Genomic DNA, 17,577 nt, shown 5'->3' with positions numbered 1-17,577 from the left:
GACCACACATCCTGTGATTCTCCCTGTGGCTTGCTTCTGAGTCCAGTAGTCTAGTTGGGGAGTCCCCCAAGAAACCTCACCTGGGCTGACCTCAGACTTGACTCTTGTATCTACCAGCTAGATGGAAGATTCTGTCTAGAGACAGAGGAGTCTCTGTTTCTCCTTTTCTGTAAATTTGCCTTTCAAATCTAATTTGGCAGTCTGTGACTTTTAGAGTGCTTACACTGTTGGCATTTTTTTTAAAGATTTATTTTTATTATTTTTTCATTGGAAAGGCAGATATACAGCAAGGAGGAGAGACAGAGAGGAAGATCTTCCGTCCGATGATTCACTCCCCAAGTGAGCGCAACGGTCGATGCTATGCCGATCCGAAGCCAGGAGCCTCTTCCGGGTCTCCCACGCGGGTGCAGGGTCCCAAAGCTTTGGGCCGTCCTCGACTGCTTTCCCAGGCCACAAGCAGTGAGCTGGAAGGGAAGCGGGGCTGCCGGGATTAGAACCGGCGCCCATATGGGATCCCGGGCACATGCAAGGCGAGGACCTTTAACCACTGCACCACCGCACTGGGCCCCACTGTTGGCATTTTTGAACTTAAGGGTATTACTAGATTCCATGTTTTTTATATATCCGTATCTGCCATTATCTGTTACTGCCTTTATTTTAATTATTTGAATATTTATTGTTAATTATCATTTGTAGTTTGGCTTTTTTTTTTAAGATTTATTTATTTATTGGAAAGTCAGATATACAGAGAGGAGGAGAGACAGAGAGGAAAATCTTCCGTCCGATGATTCACTTCCCAAGTGAGCGCAGGGGCGAGGCCAAATGGTGGGGGCCGGTGTTGACGACAGGTGCCTAATGTCTTCCTCGGTGCGGTGGTCACTAGGGCTCAGGCCCTAGGGTCGGAACCCCTCCCTGCCCACAAGCAGAGCCCTTTTTAGGGCATTCAGAACCGTGCGCGTGTGGATTCCAATAGCGCCTTCTCCGGGGAGGCTGGGGACGGGGAGCGGGTCTCGGGGAGCAGCGCCCAGCGCCTGGAAACCGGGAGAGGGGCGAGCGCGTGGGGCGAGCGCGCGGGGCGAGCGCGTGGGGCGAGCGCGCCTCTTCCCGCCCGCCCCGGGGAGAGGGCTCCCACCCCAGGCAGCTCCACTCCTTCCGGCGGCCCCTGAGCGCCCCCGCCCCGCCAGTCTCCCCCTCGTGATTGGCCGCGGGTGGATACATTGAGCGACCACTCCAGTCCTGGGCCAGCGGGCGACGGTGCCTCCGGTCCCGCGGGAGTGAGGAGCTTGTGCGGCACGTCCGCGCAGCGGAAGCGGGAAGTGGACGGTATTGCAGGTGAGTCGGCGTGGCGGGCGGGAGCCCTGGACGCCCAGCACGGGGTGTGAGCCTGGGCCTCCACCCGGGGCTGCACCCGGGCCGAGAGCAGCGAGAGCAGCGGGCACGGTAGGGCAGGGTCGGTGAGCCCGGTGGAGGCCCCGCCCGGTGCGCGCTCCTTCCTTGCCGTCTGTCTCCCAGAGCTCCCCCACCTCCACCGCCCTGGTCTCCCGGAGCCCCGGTTTCTCGGAGGACGCGGGTCCAGGGCTTGGGACGCTGGCGCAAGGAGTGAAGACCCGTGAGAAGGTGACCCCGTGAGGGGGCGTCGGGACCCAGAGGGGGCGTCGGGACCCTGAGGAGGATGACCGAGTGAGGGGGCGTCGGGACCCTGAGGGGGCGTCGGGACCCTGAGGGGGCGTCGGGACTGAGGGGCATCGGGACCCTGAGGGGGCTGACCGGGTGAGGGGGCGTTGGGACCCTGTGGGGGCTGACCGGGTGAGGGGGCGTCGGGACCAGGTGAGGGGGCGTCGGGACCCTGAGGGGGCGTCGGGACCCTGAGGGGGCATCGGGACCGGGTGAGGGGGCGTCGGGACCGGGTGAGGGGGCGTCGGGACCGGGTGAGGGGGCGTCGGGACCCTGAGGGGGCATCGGGACCCTGAGGGGGCGTCGGGACCGGGTGAGGGGGTGTCGGGACCCTGAGGGGGCATCGGGACCGGGTGAGGGGGCGTCGGGACCGGGTGAGGGGGCGTCGGGACCCTGAGGGGGTGTCGGGACCCTGAGGGGGCGTCGGGACCGGGTGAGGGGGCGTCGGGACTCTGAGGGGCGTTGGAACCCTGAGGGGGTGTCGGGACCGGGTGAGGGGGCGTCGGGACCCTGAGGGGGCGTCAACCGGGTGAGGGGGCGTTGGGACCCTGTGGGGGCTGACCGGGTGAGGGGGCGTCGGGACCGGGTGAGGGGGCATCGGGACCCTGAGGGGGCGTCGGGACCCTGAGGGGGCATCAGGACCGGGTGAGGGGGCGTCGGGACCCCGTGAGGGGGCGTTGGGACCCTGAGGGGATGTCGGGACCGGGTGAGGGGGCGTCGGGACTCTGAGGGGCGTTGGGACCCTGAGGGGGCGTCGGGACCGGGTGAGGGGGTGTCGGGACCCTGAGGGGGCGTCAGGACCCTGTGGGGGTGTCGGGACCCTGAGTGGGCGTCGGGACCGGGTGAGGGGGTGTCGGGACCCTGAGGGGGCGTCGGGACCCTGAGGGGGCGTCGAGACTGGGTGAGGGGGTGTCGGGACCCTGAGGGGGCATTGGGACCGGGTGAGGGGCGTCGGGACCCTGAGGGGGCGTCGGGACCGGGTGAGGGGGCGTCGGGACCGGGTGAGGGGGTGTCGGGACCCTGAGGGGGTGTCGGGACCGGGTGAGGGGGCGTCGGGACCGGGTGAGGGGGTGTCGGGACCCTGAGGGGGCATCGGGACCCTGAGGGGGCATCGGGACCCTGAGGGGGCTGACCGAGTGAGGGGGCGTTGGGACCCTGAGGGGGCGTCGGGACCGGGTGAGGGGGCGTCGGGACCCTGAGGGGGTGTCGGGACCCTGAGGGGGTGTCAGGACCGCGTGAGGGGGCGTCGGGACCGGATGAGGGGGTGTCGGGACCCTGAGGGGGCGTCGGGACCGGGTGAGGGGGTGTTGGGACCCTGAGGGGGCGTCGGGACCCTGAGGGGGCGTCGAGACTGGGTGAGGGGGTGTCGGGACCCTGAGGGGGCATTGGGACCGGGTGAGGGGGCGTCGGGACCCTGAGGGGGCGTCGGGACCGGGTGAGGGGGCGTCGGGACCGGGTGAGGGGGTGTCGGGACCCTGAGGGGGCATCGGGAACCTGAGGAGGCTGACCGAGTGAGGGGGCGTTGGGACCCTGAGGGGGCGTCGGGACCGGGTGAGGGGGCGTCGGGACCCTGAGGGGGCGTCAGGACCCTGTGGGGGTGTCGGGACCCTGAGTGGGCGTCGGGACCGGGTGAGGGGGTGTCGGGACCCTGAGGGGGCGTCGGGACCGGGTGAGGGGGTGTCGGGACCCTGAGGGGGCGTCGGGACCCTGAGGGGGCGTCGAGACTGGGTGAGGGGGTGTCGGGACCCTGAGGGGGCATTGGGACCGGGTGAGGGGGTGTCGGGACCGGGTGAGGGGGCGTCGGGACCCTGAGGGGGCGTCGGGACCGGGTGAGGGGGCGTCGGGACCGGGTGAGCGGGTGTCGGGACCGGGTGAGGGGGCATCGGGACCCTGAGGGGGCTGACCGAGTGAGGGGGTGTTGGGACCCTGAGGGGGCGTCAGGACCCTGAGGGGGCGTCGGGACCGGGTGAGGGGGCGTCGGGACCCTGAGGGGGCATCGGGACCGGGTGAGGGGGTGTCAGGACCCTGAGGGGGCGTCGGGACCCTGTGGGGGCATTGCGACTGGGTGAGGGGGCGTCGGGACCCTGAGGGGGCATCGGGACGCGTCGGGACTGGGTGAGGGGGTGTCGGGACCGGGTGTGGGGGCGTCGGGACCGGGTGAGTGGGCGTTGGGACCCTGAGGGGGCATCGGGACCGGGTGAGGGGGCGTCGGGACCCTGAGGGGTCGTCGAGACTGGGTGAGGGGGCGTCGGGACCCTGTTGGGGCTGACCGGGTGAGGAGGTGCTGGGACACGGGTTGAGGATATGTGAGGAGCTGCTGGGACTCGGGGTCGGGACCCAGTGAGGAGGCGGTGAGGGGTCAGGACCCCATGAGGAGAGAGCTGGCACCGTAGTGAGACCTGGCGGTGGCACAGGGCACCAGGCGAAGTGGAGGCCTAGGCTTTAGCCCGGGAGCGTTTTTGGTAGGCTCTGGGTACAGACCCCGTTGCTCATGGCCGCCCTTTCCGGGCTAACCTGTGGAAGCTGAGCGTTTTCAGTGAGCAGCAGCGGCAGTGGGCAAGTGCCCCGGAACGCCTTGGGGGCCTCCCCGAGGAAACAGAATCAAGTTTATCTCGTGTGGAAAAGGGAGGCTCAGGGAAGTCAGGTGACTGGGGGCAGGCTCTGGAGTAACAGTTAAGTCTGCTGGGGATCCCACCTATCGTTGTGAGGTATCTGGGTTCAAGCCTGGCCCCCAACTGCACCCTGGGAGGCAGAGAAGCAGTGGGTGATAGCTCAGGTGGTCGGTTTGTGTTGTCCACGTGGGAGGTCCATACTAATTTTCACCTGGCTTTGCATAGCCTCTTGTGGATATTTGGGGAGTAGACTAGCAGGAGTTCTCTCCCCACCTCATTCCAATGACATCAGTAATAGTGTTGACAAAGAGGTGGACTAGTGCTGGCCACTCTCCCGTGGGGTCACCCTCTCAGGATTCAGACTTTTTCTGGTGGAGGGTAGAAGGAAATTTTGCAGGCGTGTGGTCCTTGGCCATTCCCAGTTGGGCACCACAGCTGATCTGGCATGGAGGTTGCAGTGTGGCCTGCTGTGTGCACATGGTCTGATCTTGGTCTTTGTTGGCAGAGTGGCATGATGCAGAGCTTCTTGATGTTGCTGAGGGAGCACGGGAACACCCACCCACCCCCGGCGGAGCTGGTGCCCCTCGCGGGCAGCCTACGCCGTGACATCCAAGATGACCCTCACTCAGATGCAGCCTTTGGTTTCTGCCGTCCTGGACAGCCAGCTGTGCCCGCACCTCCTGGACAATGCAGATGTGGCCCTGGTGTGTGCCCGTGTCCTGGCCCAGCAGGAGCAGCAACAGGCGGCCTGCCGGCTTCTGGAGGTACATGTGGGCTCAGTGGCCATTGGAAGGAGGGGCAGGGTGCACCATTCAAGCATTATCCATATGCTGGGAGCTAGCAATGAGTTGCTGGCCCACATCTCACAGACCAACCCCTTAGGGCTGCCTGGGAGAGGTGTTTTATACAAAGATTAGTTCCGGTAATTCTCACTTGAGTGAGTTACAAGCAGCTTGGGAATCTGAGTACTGGATGTGCATCAAGTGGTGCCAGCTCATAAACACAGCAGGTGGAGTGAAACCTGATTTCTTTCTGGCTTTGAAGCGCTGACAGTGATCAGATGGCCAGGTACACCCATCATCACCCCGGACCCCAGTCTGGCGGCACCTGGAATCCCTCTCAGTTTGTCATTCCCTCTGCAGGAGGCCAAGACCTTGCTCTGTGCAGTTGATGCCTCCCTGGCCGCTTGATGTCACTTGTTCCAGGTTCTAGCTTGTGCCTGTTTTTTCCTTTCCCACTGTAGCCCTCAGCACTGCTAACCGTGGGTCCATCCAGACCTGGTTCTTCCTACCAACATGTGGCTTTAGTGGACTCTCCTTGACAGGGTTGTCTGGTGCCAGGGAGGCAGCCGTGAGCTGGTGCAGCTCTGGAACGACATTCACTACGACCTGGCCAGGAGGAAGCTGGGTGTGGCTGCGCTGACCCCGGTGCAGAAGTTCCGCTGTAGGAAGAGGTACTGCTGGGCTTTAGCTCTGTGTGTCAGGGGCTCCTGAGGGGTTGGCCATGCCCTTACGTTATTTTCTGTTGCCAAGCAAGGCTCACAGGTCTTGTTCTGAGTGCTACCCCACCCCTCCCTGTGGCTCCTGGAAGAAGAGATGGATTGTACTACAGAGGCTTGCTTGCAGGGAGGCCAATGTGAGGCAAGTCCTTCAGAGTCCAGCAGTCAGTGAGCCTGGGACCGCTAGGGCTGTGTGACCCACCACACAGAGGCTGACAGCCTGCCAGTGGAAGCCCAGCAGAGGCAGCCACTTGGTGACCAGTGTAGGGGTGGCATCCTGTCACTCAAGCTGTTTGGGGAGCACTCCCTGGGTCTGGATGCTGGGGCACCCTAGGCTTTGCTTTCCTGCAGGTGGCACTGACATGAGACCACGAAGTGCTAGCAGATTGATCATCGGCTAGCAGGCAGGTCTCTGCAGAGACCGTGGTCTGAGGGGGCTGGGCTGTGGCGAGGGGCTTCTTCAGTGTTGGTAGTGCAGGTCTGTCCCAGCCTTGGAAGGAGACCCTACCTGAGGGATGGTGGTGGTCTTGTGAGCACCAGTGTTTAAGGCAGAGGGAGTGGCAACCTCAGAGATCTGGCTTAAGACCTCTGGTTTAGGGGATGTCCGCTGGCTGAAGGGGTGTTCACAGCCTTTGGAAAATGCAGCAGTGACCTTCGCCTGTAACCATAGGGACAGGTGGTGGCTGAATTTTCACCTGCGGGGAGAGTGACTGATGAACCACAAGGAGAGCCCAGGGCTGTATTCTGATGGTGCTGGCTGACCCTGAGGGCTGTCAGGAAGGGTGGTGTCTCTTTGCGGCTCAGGCGTTGTCCAGGACCCAAATCATGGCCCAAGAACAGTTGTATGCAGTGAAAAGGGAAGAGATTCCAGGGCTTTTGGCCCTGGGTTGGAACCAGGAGTGTGGTGGTTCTTGTTAAGGCACACAGGGCAGGGGTGGGGTGAGTGGTTCCCGGGAGATGAGCTGCATTTGGGATGTGTAAGGTGCCCACTGCATTATGTACGTCCACATAGGCTTTGCAGCTGAAATCTTCAACTGAAGTGATATTTGTCCTCAGTAGAAATGAAGATATATTCAGTGGTGGCGAAAAACTGTGACCAACTTGGACATGTCCCCTGCCTAGCTCCAGGAGGCTTCAATCTCAGGAGTAGTGCTGGGGATGTTGTCCAGTGGCCTGAGCAGCCTAGCTGCTCCTCATACCCCCTGCAGTGGTCAGCTGAGGAGTGGCCAGGGGGTGAGGGGAAGTGCGGGGTGTGGCATGCAGAGAGGGAAGTCCAGGGTGATAAAGGAGAACAGCAGTGACCCTCTGCTGCCCGTAGTGAGGGGAGGAGCTGGCTCAGTGACCCTGGGTGAAGCTAGAGACGTTTTACTGGGAGAGCCCTGACTGAGGCAGCGGCCGGAAGGCTGGGGGGAGGTGAGAGCCGCCAGAATGTTTACCAGCCCCGATGCCTCTGGTGCAAGAAACACTTGAATTGGAATGGAATCTGGAAAGTCCTTAGGGAGGCAGGGGAGTGGAGCCGATACACAGAACGTCAGCTGCGATGCCTCATTGCCGGGGTCCCCATGTGTTTGAGGGGTTGCGGTGGGCTGGCAGGCGCCATGGTGGCAAGTCAGTGATGATAACTCAGTGAAATCTAGGGAGGAAGTGCTGGGCAGAGAAGGGCGCAAGGGTATGGGGGTGGGGCTGCACTGAGAGATGGGTGGGAAGGCCAAGGACTTTGCCTCATAAGTCCCATGGGCAGACAGGGAGGACAGGGAAAAGCCACATGGAAATGTGAAAACAATAGGGGTGGGAACCCAGATCCTGGAGCCCTCTTTGGGGTCTTGGGGCTGAGCTCCCCGCCATGGCCTGCAGCTGTGTGGGTTAGACGCTGATTTTCACCTGTGGGACAGCCTTGCCTCAGAAATGTTGCTGTCACAGGGCAGGGGACCGCTGGGCCCCCTCACTGTGCTGTTCTCATCTCCTCCAGGAATCCCCCACCCGCAGGCCTCTGCCCGGATGGCCTCAAGAGTCGGAACTTCCCCAGAGAGGTCCGCCAGAGGCTGGAGGAATTTGCCTGAGGTGTGAGCATCTACCCCTGCCTGTCCCTGGGCCTTTGCCCCCACGCCTGTTCTTTATCCTCTTTTGGGAGGGCGTGCCCTGTGCCTAGTCTACAGAGGGCAGTCCCAGTCGCCTTCTTAGGTTCTCAGTGTGGCTGTAGGCATGGAGGCTGAGATGGCCGGTACTGGGTGTGGGTTGAGGGTAGGGGCATTGGCCCACAGTGCCTGGTTCCTGCTCCCTCAGCACATCCGTCCCGCGGTCGCATGGCTCCTCCTGGTGGCCTCTCCTGTCTGCTGCTTACTGGGCTGGGTCCCCCCTCTCTGCTGGGGCTTTTGCTCAGGGTCGCCCCATGTGTGGGGTGCATGGTGCTGGGGGCGGTGACTGCACACAGCGGGCCCCTCCCGAGGTTCAGGACACTGTGGGCCTGCTCTGCAAGGTTCAGGACACTGCGGGCCTGCTCTACAAGGCTTGCTGAGGCTCGGCTCCCTACGACGCTTGGCCTGGCCTGACTCCCGAACTGAGCCTGGGCCTGGGAGGTGTTGTGTCTTCTCCAAGCAGGTGGCTAGGAGAGGCCCTGGTCAGCCACCAGTGCAGCTGGTGCCGATTCTGCTGCCTTTGGAGAGATCAGCTTGGTTTCTCTGGAAGTGTGGGCACGGACCAGGAGTTAACAAAGCAATTGTGCTGTTTTCGGACAGGAGAGTTTGGCTTTGGAGACAAGCTTGACTGCAGAGCAGGTCTACAACTGGTTTGCTAATTACCGGTGGTGCCAGCAGTCCCTGCTCCAGCATGTGCAGCCAGCCCAGCGGGTGGTGGCCAAAGACCCCGGTACAAAGGAGAGACGTCTGGACTGCTGGTGTCATTGGTCCGGTGGGTGTCTCCAAGGCCCTGGCATCATGGAATCTGGAGGTTTGCTTTCTGACAAGCCCCCTCGTTGCATTAACTGTTACGGGACGCTGGAACAGGGGCACTGTGGCTATAGGTGCGGACCTCACCAATGTTCAGCACAGTCAAGACCTCTCCTGGTGGCCAGCTAATCCTGAAGGTAGAGAGAGAGTCAGACTGTGCCGAGAAATGGTGTAGGTGAGGTGGTAGGTGCCCGGCCCCCCGCCCGTGTGCCCAGATTGCCATGTGGAGATAGATGGGCATCGGTGTGGGGATCAGGGAGTAGATGTGGGTCTGGGGATAGCTCACAGCAAAGATTGATGACCCAGTGGCCACACCCTGCTCTACTTGCTGGAAGGGAGGCCGAGATAGAGTCACGAAGCCTCTCCTTCCCTCTGTTTTTTCCAGCCTGGCCCAGGGACGGCGTACCTCTGCAGTCTCCAGACGCCCTCCAAAGACCTTGGGAGGCCCTGGCCCTGGTCACAGACCTTCCTGGAGCTGAGACGATCTCAAGGCCCCTGGCTCCCAGGTACTGTTGTCCTCACGTGCTGTGGGGCCATCTCACCTGTTCGTTCGCCTTCTCAGCTGAAGGTGAGGATGGGGAGTGGGCATGAGTGTGCTGGGGCCACCGCACAGGTACCAGGTCGGTGACTGCTGATTGATTGGAGGAAGGGGAAGCCACGTCAGAGACAGAGCAGCTGTGACTCTGGAACCTGACATGGAGTGAGGCCCACCTTCATGTGTGTTTGGGACTTCGCCTGCAGACGACCCCAGCTTTTGTGGTTTGTGAGTCTGCTGTAGTCTGTCTGTTGTGCATTCCGTGCGGTCAGCACCTTTCTCCTTTGCAGAATGCTGTCTGAGCACTCTGCTTTGTGTACTGCCAGGAAGACCTCGCAGAAGTAATGTGGGAAGGAAGAAGCTGAGCACCTGTAGCAGGCATTTTTGAACCTTGGAGAAGAAGTATATGGCTTTATTACAGGAAAACCAAGTGCACTTTTTAAAACAATATATTTGAAAGGAGAACAAGAGATTTTTTTTTCTATTTTATGGTTCATTTCCCAAATGGCTTCAACAGTTGGAGCCAGGCGAGGCCAAAGCCAGGAACCAGCTCTTTCCGGGTCTTGCACTTGGGTGGCAGGGGTCCCGGCACCCAGGACGGCATCTTTCATTGCTTCCCCAGGTATATTGCTGGGGAGGTAACTTGGAAGTGGAGCAGCTGAGACTGCTGGGTCCAGTATGGGATGTCAGAGTTGCAGGCCACGGCTTAACCCAACACACTTCAACCCCAGCTTCGAAAGAGTGTGAGTGAACCAAGAATCCAAGCTCAGACCAAGGCTGAGGCTGAGTCCTGAGGGCAGCTGGGGGTGTGGTTTCCTAGTGGTGAGGTGTCCAGAAGTCACCTAGGGGGAGGCCATGCTGCTGCTAAGTGAAGGATTTTTTTTAAGCGTGTAGTGTTTTTTCTCGGCTTATTTCGTTAGTCCTTCTCACAGTAGGCAGGTAGAGAAAAGGAGGAACAGGTCATGAAAGAGTTTTAGAATTTGATTTTTGCTGTTTTTCCAACCAGCCCATATTTGTCTGCTGCCTCATAAAGATAAGGAAAGTACAGAGAGCTCAGTGTTTGTCAGCTGTGGGCCTGAGGTTCATGTCAGGTCTGATCGTTAGGTCACACGCTTGTGTTGCATGTGGTCCCTCCTGAGGACATTTGTACCTGGGCCTCTGGTAGATTCGTATGACCTCGATTCCAGCTGTAAAATGGTGTGTTACTGAAGTCAAGGGAGGGGATGCAGTGAGCGTTCCTTGAAATGCAATGCTTCGTTATCAACTTCTGCCTTGTATGCCTTTAAAATCAACTGGCATTTATTTTCTGGACTGTTGGGCTTTTGCTAATCATGTTAAGTTGCCAACACTGCATTGAAGCTCATTGTAAATAAACTATGAATGCTTTTGTGGTTGGTCTTCATGAAGTATCTCTGGAAGCCAGGTCTGGTGTAGTCTAGCCCTGGGTCTGGCGTTGCAGTGTGGTGCGTAAAGCTGCCCCTGCAGTGCCGCCATTCTGTGTGGTTGCTGGTTTAAATTTTAGTTGCTTCCTGCTGATAGCCTGGGAAAGCAGCAGAGGATGGACCAACTCCCTGGGTCTTTCCACCCATGTGGGAGACCCAGATGGAATTCCTGGCTTCAGACCAGCTCAGCCGAGCCATTTGGGAAATAAACCAGTGGATGGAAGATTTGTCTCTATGTGTCTTCTTTCTCTTTCTATAACTCTGCCTTTCAAATTAATCAATCTTTTACATAAATGTCTTTTGTATTTCTAAGATTTTTTTCTTAGGAATACAGTCCTTGTAGTGGCAGTCATAGGTTTAGAATAGGGGCCTGGTGCGGTGGCGCAGTGGTTGGGGTCCTCGCCTTGCACACCCGGGATCCCATATGGGCGCCGGTTCTATCCCGGCAGCCCCGCTTCCCTTCCAGCTCCCTGCCTGTGGCCTGGGAAAGCAGTCGAGGACGGCCCAAAGCTTTGAGACCCTGCAGCCGTGTGGGAGACCCGGAAGAGGCTCCTGGCTTTGGATCGGCATAGTATCGGCCGTTGCGCTCACTTGGGGAGTGAATCATTGGACGGAAGATCTTCCTCTCTGTCTCCCCTCTCTGTATATCCGCCTTTCCAATAAAAAAAAATAATAAAAATAAACAAAACCCTTCTTCTTAAAAAAAAAAAAAAGAATAGGAGCAGTGTGTTAGTGCTGTGCTGGGCCCTGCAGCCTTTGTGGTTGAACCTAGACGAGCCTACATTGTGTAGCCCCCACTGTCGACTGAGGGACAGTCTTTGCTATGTTTTCCAGCTTCCTGCAGGGTGGTGAGATGCACCAGGAAGAGCATGGCCATGATCCTGCTTCCGTCCTCACCATCTGCCCTGGCTCTGGTCTCTGCACTCTGCCTGCCAACAGTAGTGTTGTGGAGCCCTCTCTGGTGGCCTCTGAATCATGGTTGATGTGCCTTGCGCTTGCATCCTCCAAGGATATTTCCTTGCAGGCTGGACATCTGGTCCCCAGTCACAGGCAGGACTTTGTGATGCACTCTGCAGATGATGCTCTGGCTATGTCTGTTGCTGCCCTCAGCGATCCTAACCTTACAGGTGAGTCTACTTGGAGCAGACCGTGTCTGCACCCGGTACTGACCTACTTAGATCCTGTTTGTTGGCGGGGAGAGCCAGGCTCTTCTGCTGGGACTCCTGGTCTTTAATTAGACCCAGACTCAGTGCCACCATAGCAGAGACTGCCCCACAGGCATCCTGGATCACTCATCCTCTCTTTTTTTTTTTTAATTTATTTTTATTATTTTTTTTATCGGAAAGGCGGATATACAGAGAGGAGAGACAGAGAAATAGAATTTGAATAAATAAAAATAGATAGATATAGAAATAGGAATGTAAAGGAATATAGAAAAATATATAAATAAATAAAACTAAAAATAAATATAAATATAAAAATATAAATATATCAATACATAAATAAATATAATTTGATATATAAATAGCAATTTAAATAAATATAGAAAAATATATCAATAAATAAAAATATAAAAATATAAATGTATCAATATATAAATAAATATAATTTGATATAGAAATATGAATGTAAAGAAATATAGAAAAATATAGAAATTAATATAAATATTTAAAATATGAATATATCAATATATAAATGAATATTTGAATAAATAAAAATAGATACATAGATAAATATGAATGTAAATAAATATACAAAAATATCGGAAATAAATATAAATATTAAAAATATAAATATATCAATATATAAATAAATATAATTTGAATAAATAAAGATAGATATATATAAAAATAGGAATGTAAATCAATATAGAAAAATATGTAAATAAATTTAAAAAATATAAATATATCAATATATAAATAAATATTTGAATAAATAAAAATTGATAGATATATAAATAGGAATGTAAATAAATATTAAAAATATCCGAAATAAATGTAAATATAAAAATATGAATATATCAATATATAAATAAATATAATTTGATATATAAATAGGAATGTAAATAAATATAGAAAAGTATATAAATAAATAAAAATAAAAATAAATAGAAATATTAAAAAGTATAAATAAAAATAGCTATGTAAATATGAAATGGTTAAATAAATATAAATAAACCTATAAATAAAAACAGACATAAATATAAAAACTTAGATAAATAAATAAAAATAAATATATAAATAAATAAAAATATAACTATGCCGATCCGAAGCCAGGATCCAGGAACTTCTTCGGGTCTCCCACGCAGCTGCAGGGTCCCAAAGCTTTGGGCCGTCCTCCACTGCTTTCCCAGGCCACAGGCAGGGAGCTGGATGGGAAGCGGGGCTGCCGGGATTAGAAGCGGCGCCCATATGGGATCCCGGGCGTGCAAGGCGAGGACCTTTAACCACTTGCGCCACCGCGCCAGGCCCACTCATCCTCTCTTGTAAAGAATGTGTGCCCAAGCCTGAGAAGCAGGAGAGTTTCCACCCCTCATTCCCCTCTGTGGTGCTTGACTCAGCTGGGGCACCGACGGCTGGAGGAGGCCTGAGCTGCACAGACCCCTCTGTTAGCGTACTAGTGTCTCTTACTACCACTTGGCTGTCAGTGACATTTACGAATATTTAAACGTGGTTTGTACTCATTAAATGTAATGGAGTTGGAGTCCCTACCTTGTGAATCACAGTGCATTCACCCCCCCTTTCTTACTGCTCCATGCGTGGGTACCTCTCTGCAGTGTCTATTTGTTGGGAAGGTAGATTGGCAGAGTGAGAGAAACAGAAAGACGGCTTCCACTTGTCCATTCATTCCCAAATGGTCACAACACGAGCTCTGGGCCACACCACGGCCAGGGGTTGGCAATTCCATCCTGGCCTCCCACAGGAGTGGCAGGCAGCCAGGCTTGGGCCGTGTTCCCTGCCTTCCAGGCACATGAGCAGGAAGCTGAATGAGAAGCAGCCAGAATGGAAGCTGGCGTTCCAGTGTGGGACACCAGCAGGTGCTACAGGCTGCCTTCTGAGCTACTGTGCTGGCAGCACCAGACTTGCTTTTGTTTCTTACAGTTGTGCTTTTTTATTTTAAAAAAACATTGTCGGACCTGGCAGCGTGGCCTAGCGGCTAAAGTCCTTGCCTTGAACGCACCAGGATCCCATATGGGCGCCGGTTCTAATCCCGGCTGCTCCACTTCCCATCCAGCTTCCTGCTTGTGGCCTAGGAAAGCAGTCGAGGACGGCCCAAAGCCTTGGGACCCTGCACCCGTGTGGGAGACCCGGAAGAGGTTCCTGAATCCTGGCTTCAGATCGGCATAGCATAGGCCGTTGCGCTCACTTGGGGAGTGAATCATCAGATGGAAGATTTTCCTCTCTGTCTCTCCTCCTCTCTGTATATCTGACTTTCCAATAAATAAATCAATCTTTTTTAAAAAATTGTCTCCCTTTGTAACAGGGATACTGTGTTTCACACCTTCTGTTTGGAAACTCGTTGCTGGGAGCCTCCTTTTGCCCTGTCGTTTTTAGGTGAAGTGTCTGCAGGCCTGGTTGGAACCATGGTTCCCAGAGCTCTGAGCAGCTCCAGGACTGCTGGTTCACTGTCCAAATGTCTGCAACAGGAACCAGGAGCCAGGGGCTTCCTTCAGGTCTCCTTTGGGGCTACAGGGATCCAAGCTTGTGGACCATCCTCTCCTGTTTTCCCAGGGACTTTATGAGGAGCTGGATCAGAACTGGAGTAGCTGGGACTTGAACCTGGTGCCCATATGGGTTGCTGGCATCACAGGCAGAGGCTTTACCCACTATGATATAAACTGGCTCATTTATTTGTTTTAAAGTGAGAGTTACAGAGAGATAGGGAGAGGCAGAGGGAGGTTTTCCGTCCACTGGCTCACTCCCCAAGTGACTAAAATGGCCAAGGCTGGGACAAGCCAAAAGCAGGAGCTTCATCTGGGTCTCCCACATGGCTACAGTGTTCCAGCCACTCACACCATGCTCTGCTTTCTGCAGGCCTTTACAGGCAGTTGGATTGGACTTAACTTTATTGCTACTCCAACATGCCTGCTCCCACCCTCCAGTTGCAGGTTTAGTTCTTTTCAAGATTTTTTTTTTTTAATTTAATAAGAATGGTGTCTGCAGACCTGGGCCTTTTCAGTAACAGTCTGCTCTGCTCTATGTCCCAGCTCTCTCTCTCAGACACCAGTTGCCATGTGACACACCAGTCCTGGCCAATGTGCCAAGACTTTCCACTTTTGTCTTGAAGAAGATGGAACCCATCTTTCCACTATGTCTGAGCCCTGATATCCAGACTTTCCCCAGCTGGTCTGGAAGGCCTCCTTGGTCTGGGCAGGTAGCTACCAGGTAGACAGGAAGGAGGACAAAATGAGCCTCCCTGCAGGTTCTGAGATGAGGGCTGTTCGCATGCTGCTAGACTCGGGTCAGAAAGGATCACCCAGAACTGACCAATCCATCATAACTATTTTTTTTGTTTGTTTTATATAGTCTTATTTATTTGAATGTCTGAGTTCCAAAGAGGGGCTGGGAGAGAGGTGGATCTTCCTTTAGCGGGCTCACTCACCAGTGACTGCAGTGGAGCCAAAGCCAGGAGCCTGGAGCTTCACCCAGGACTCTCACGTGGGTGCAGGGGTCCAAGATTTGGGCCATCATCTGCAGCTTTTTCAGTTGCATGTTCAGGATGCTGGATCAGAAGTGGAGCAGCAGGGATGCTAACTGATGCTTATATGGAGGGACAAGTGGCTGAGCAGTACTGGGGAGGGTGGTGTAAGATCTTACATGACAAACAAACCTTTGTTTTTGTCTCCTAAGGACTAGTAAGGCAATTACCAGTTGTGGTTGCAATGTTTTTTTCCTGAGTTTTTATGTTGCCACCCCAGCTAGCTGTGCTGGACTGTGTCACTTTCTCCACTCAGCTGTCTTTGTGTCCTCTGTGGGCTGAACTTGGTTTCTCTGCAGGATTTACTGACCCATCCAGTGGCAGTCTGCCGAGTGTGTACCTGGAGCAGGGCCCTGGCTCAGGCGGTGGAGGGGCAGTCCAGGTCGGTGGTTTCCTGGTGACGCAGCCCCTCATGCCAGCTCCTGACTTCTTTCTCCCCCAGAGGTAAGTGCCCCAGTCACAGGCTGAGTTGATGCCTGGCGTGTCGATGGGCATCAGCAGCTGGGGACTTGGGAAATTCTTCTACTGAGACTTCCGTGAGCCCCAGAAACCTTTGCTGTCGTTTTTTCCCAAGCAAAGGCTGTCGGTTTCTAAGTAGGATCAAGATCTGATTTTATTCTCCCAGTCGTAGGTTTATTTAAAAAAATTTTTTTTTAAATTTATTGGAATGGCAGACATACAGAGAAAAGGAGAGACAGAAACATTTCTGTCCACTGGTTCACAGAGAAAAGGAGAGACAGAAACATCTCTGTCCACTGGTTCACTCCTCAAGTGGCCACAGTGGCCAGAGCTGAGCTGATCAAGAGTCAGGAGCTTCTTCTGAGTCTCCCGTGTGGGTGCAGGGTCCCAAGGCTTTGGGCCATCCTTTACTGCTTTCCCAGGACACAGCAAGGAGCTGGAAAGGAAGTGGGGCAGCTGGGACATGAACAAGCACCCATATGGAATCCCAGGCATGCAATGCAAGGATTTAGCCACTAGCTATCACACTGGGTCTCTGAATGAGTTCTAAAGGGACTTCGGGGAGGCTCTTAAGTACCCTGTGAGACTTTGCTGGTGGCATCAGTGCTGTGGACAGGTGGAAATGGAGAACAAGGCTGCCAGGGTCAGCAGGCTTGTGACTGGGTGTGCAGTCCTCCAGTGGAGGAGGGAGCAGCACTGCCTGTGGTGCCGCAGAATGGCAGCCCCAGGACCATGTCTTCAGAGTACAAGTATTGTAATCTGACCAGTGAGAGCAGAATTACAGGAGCCCCGAGTGTGTATGTGGCTGTACTCACTACAGCACTCAGGTTGTGAGAAAATCCGTACCTCAGAGGTGGATGGGAGCAGAGATGTGGCAGAGGCTGCCACCAGCAGTCTGTCCACATGGCCGTTGTGACACTTCTTCGTTCCTCTGACTCCTTACTTCTTCCTGTATAGAGGATTGCGAGTCCCTTGCTGAGCTGTGATTGGTGTGTGTCACACTGATGTCTGTGGCTTCCCTGGGTTACCTCTGTCCACCAGGAAGCCACAGCTGTGCTGAGAGCTACATCCTGGTTTGGGGCAGTCACAGGCTACTGTGAACAGGCCTGTGCTGTGCCATCTGTGTGTTTGCTGTGGTTTCTCAGGGAGTGTGGTGGTGGATCCCATGGTGGACATGTGGTGCACATGTTTAGGAGTGCCAGTTCATTTCCTGGTCAGCTGAAGTGCTGGGATGTCACTGTTGTGCTGAGTGACTGCCGGTTGCCTGCTCAGATTCCACTGCAAGCACATGTTGTGTGGCCCTCGTCCCAAATGACTGCCTGTGAATTCCCTATTGTTCCTCCCATCTCCTTCACACACCCCAGGCACTGCTGTCCCCCAACTCTTTGCTCCCAGCTTCTGCTGGAGCCTGTTCTGACCCCTCACAGGTACCCTCTGTGACTAGTGAGTGACTTTGCTGGATGTGTCCTGTTCTGTTAGCTGTACAGCCATGAGGGTCCTGGAAAGAGCATCATGTGTGATGTATGTCAAGCCCTTAGAGTGGCTCCTGATAGGGCCTTTCCCCACCTGTTGCTTCAAAACAGGGCCTTGCCTCACACCCCCTCTTCTAGCCCTCCAGATCTGCTGCCAGCCTCACCCACCTTCCTTGACTCTGGGTCTGCTGTGGAGCTTAGCCAGCACCTGCCCCCCAGCCAGGTGAGGCCTTCCTACAAGC

At 55.2% G+C, this 17,577-nt stretch overlaps 1 pseudogene; it reads left to right on the top strand.

Moving 5' to 3' along the window:
* The first annotated feature begins 4,900 nt into the window (after positions 1-4,900).
* On the top strand, positions 4,901-9,320 carry LOC121146732 (annotated as a pseudogene).
* Positions 9,321-17,577: the final 8,257 nt, after the last annotated feature.

Source organism: Ochotona curzoniae, unplaced genomic scaffold (genome assembly GCF_017591425.1).
Source record: "Ochotona curzoniae isolate NIBS_2020 unplaced genomic scaffold, NIBS_Ocur_1.0 scaffold_4505, whole genome shotgun sequence".
Classification (NCBI taxonomy): domain Eukaryota; kingdom Metazoa; phylum Chordata; class Mammalia; order Lagomorpha; family Ochotonidae; genus Ochotona; species Ochotona curzoniae.
This window is presented reverse-complemented; position numbering and strand designations above follow the sequence as displayed.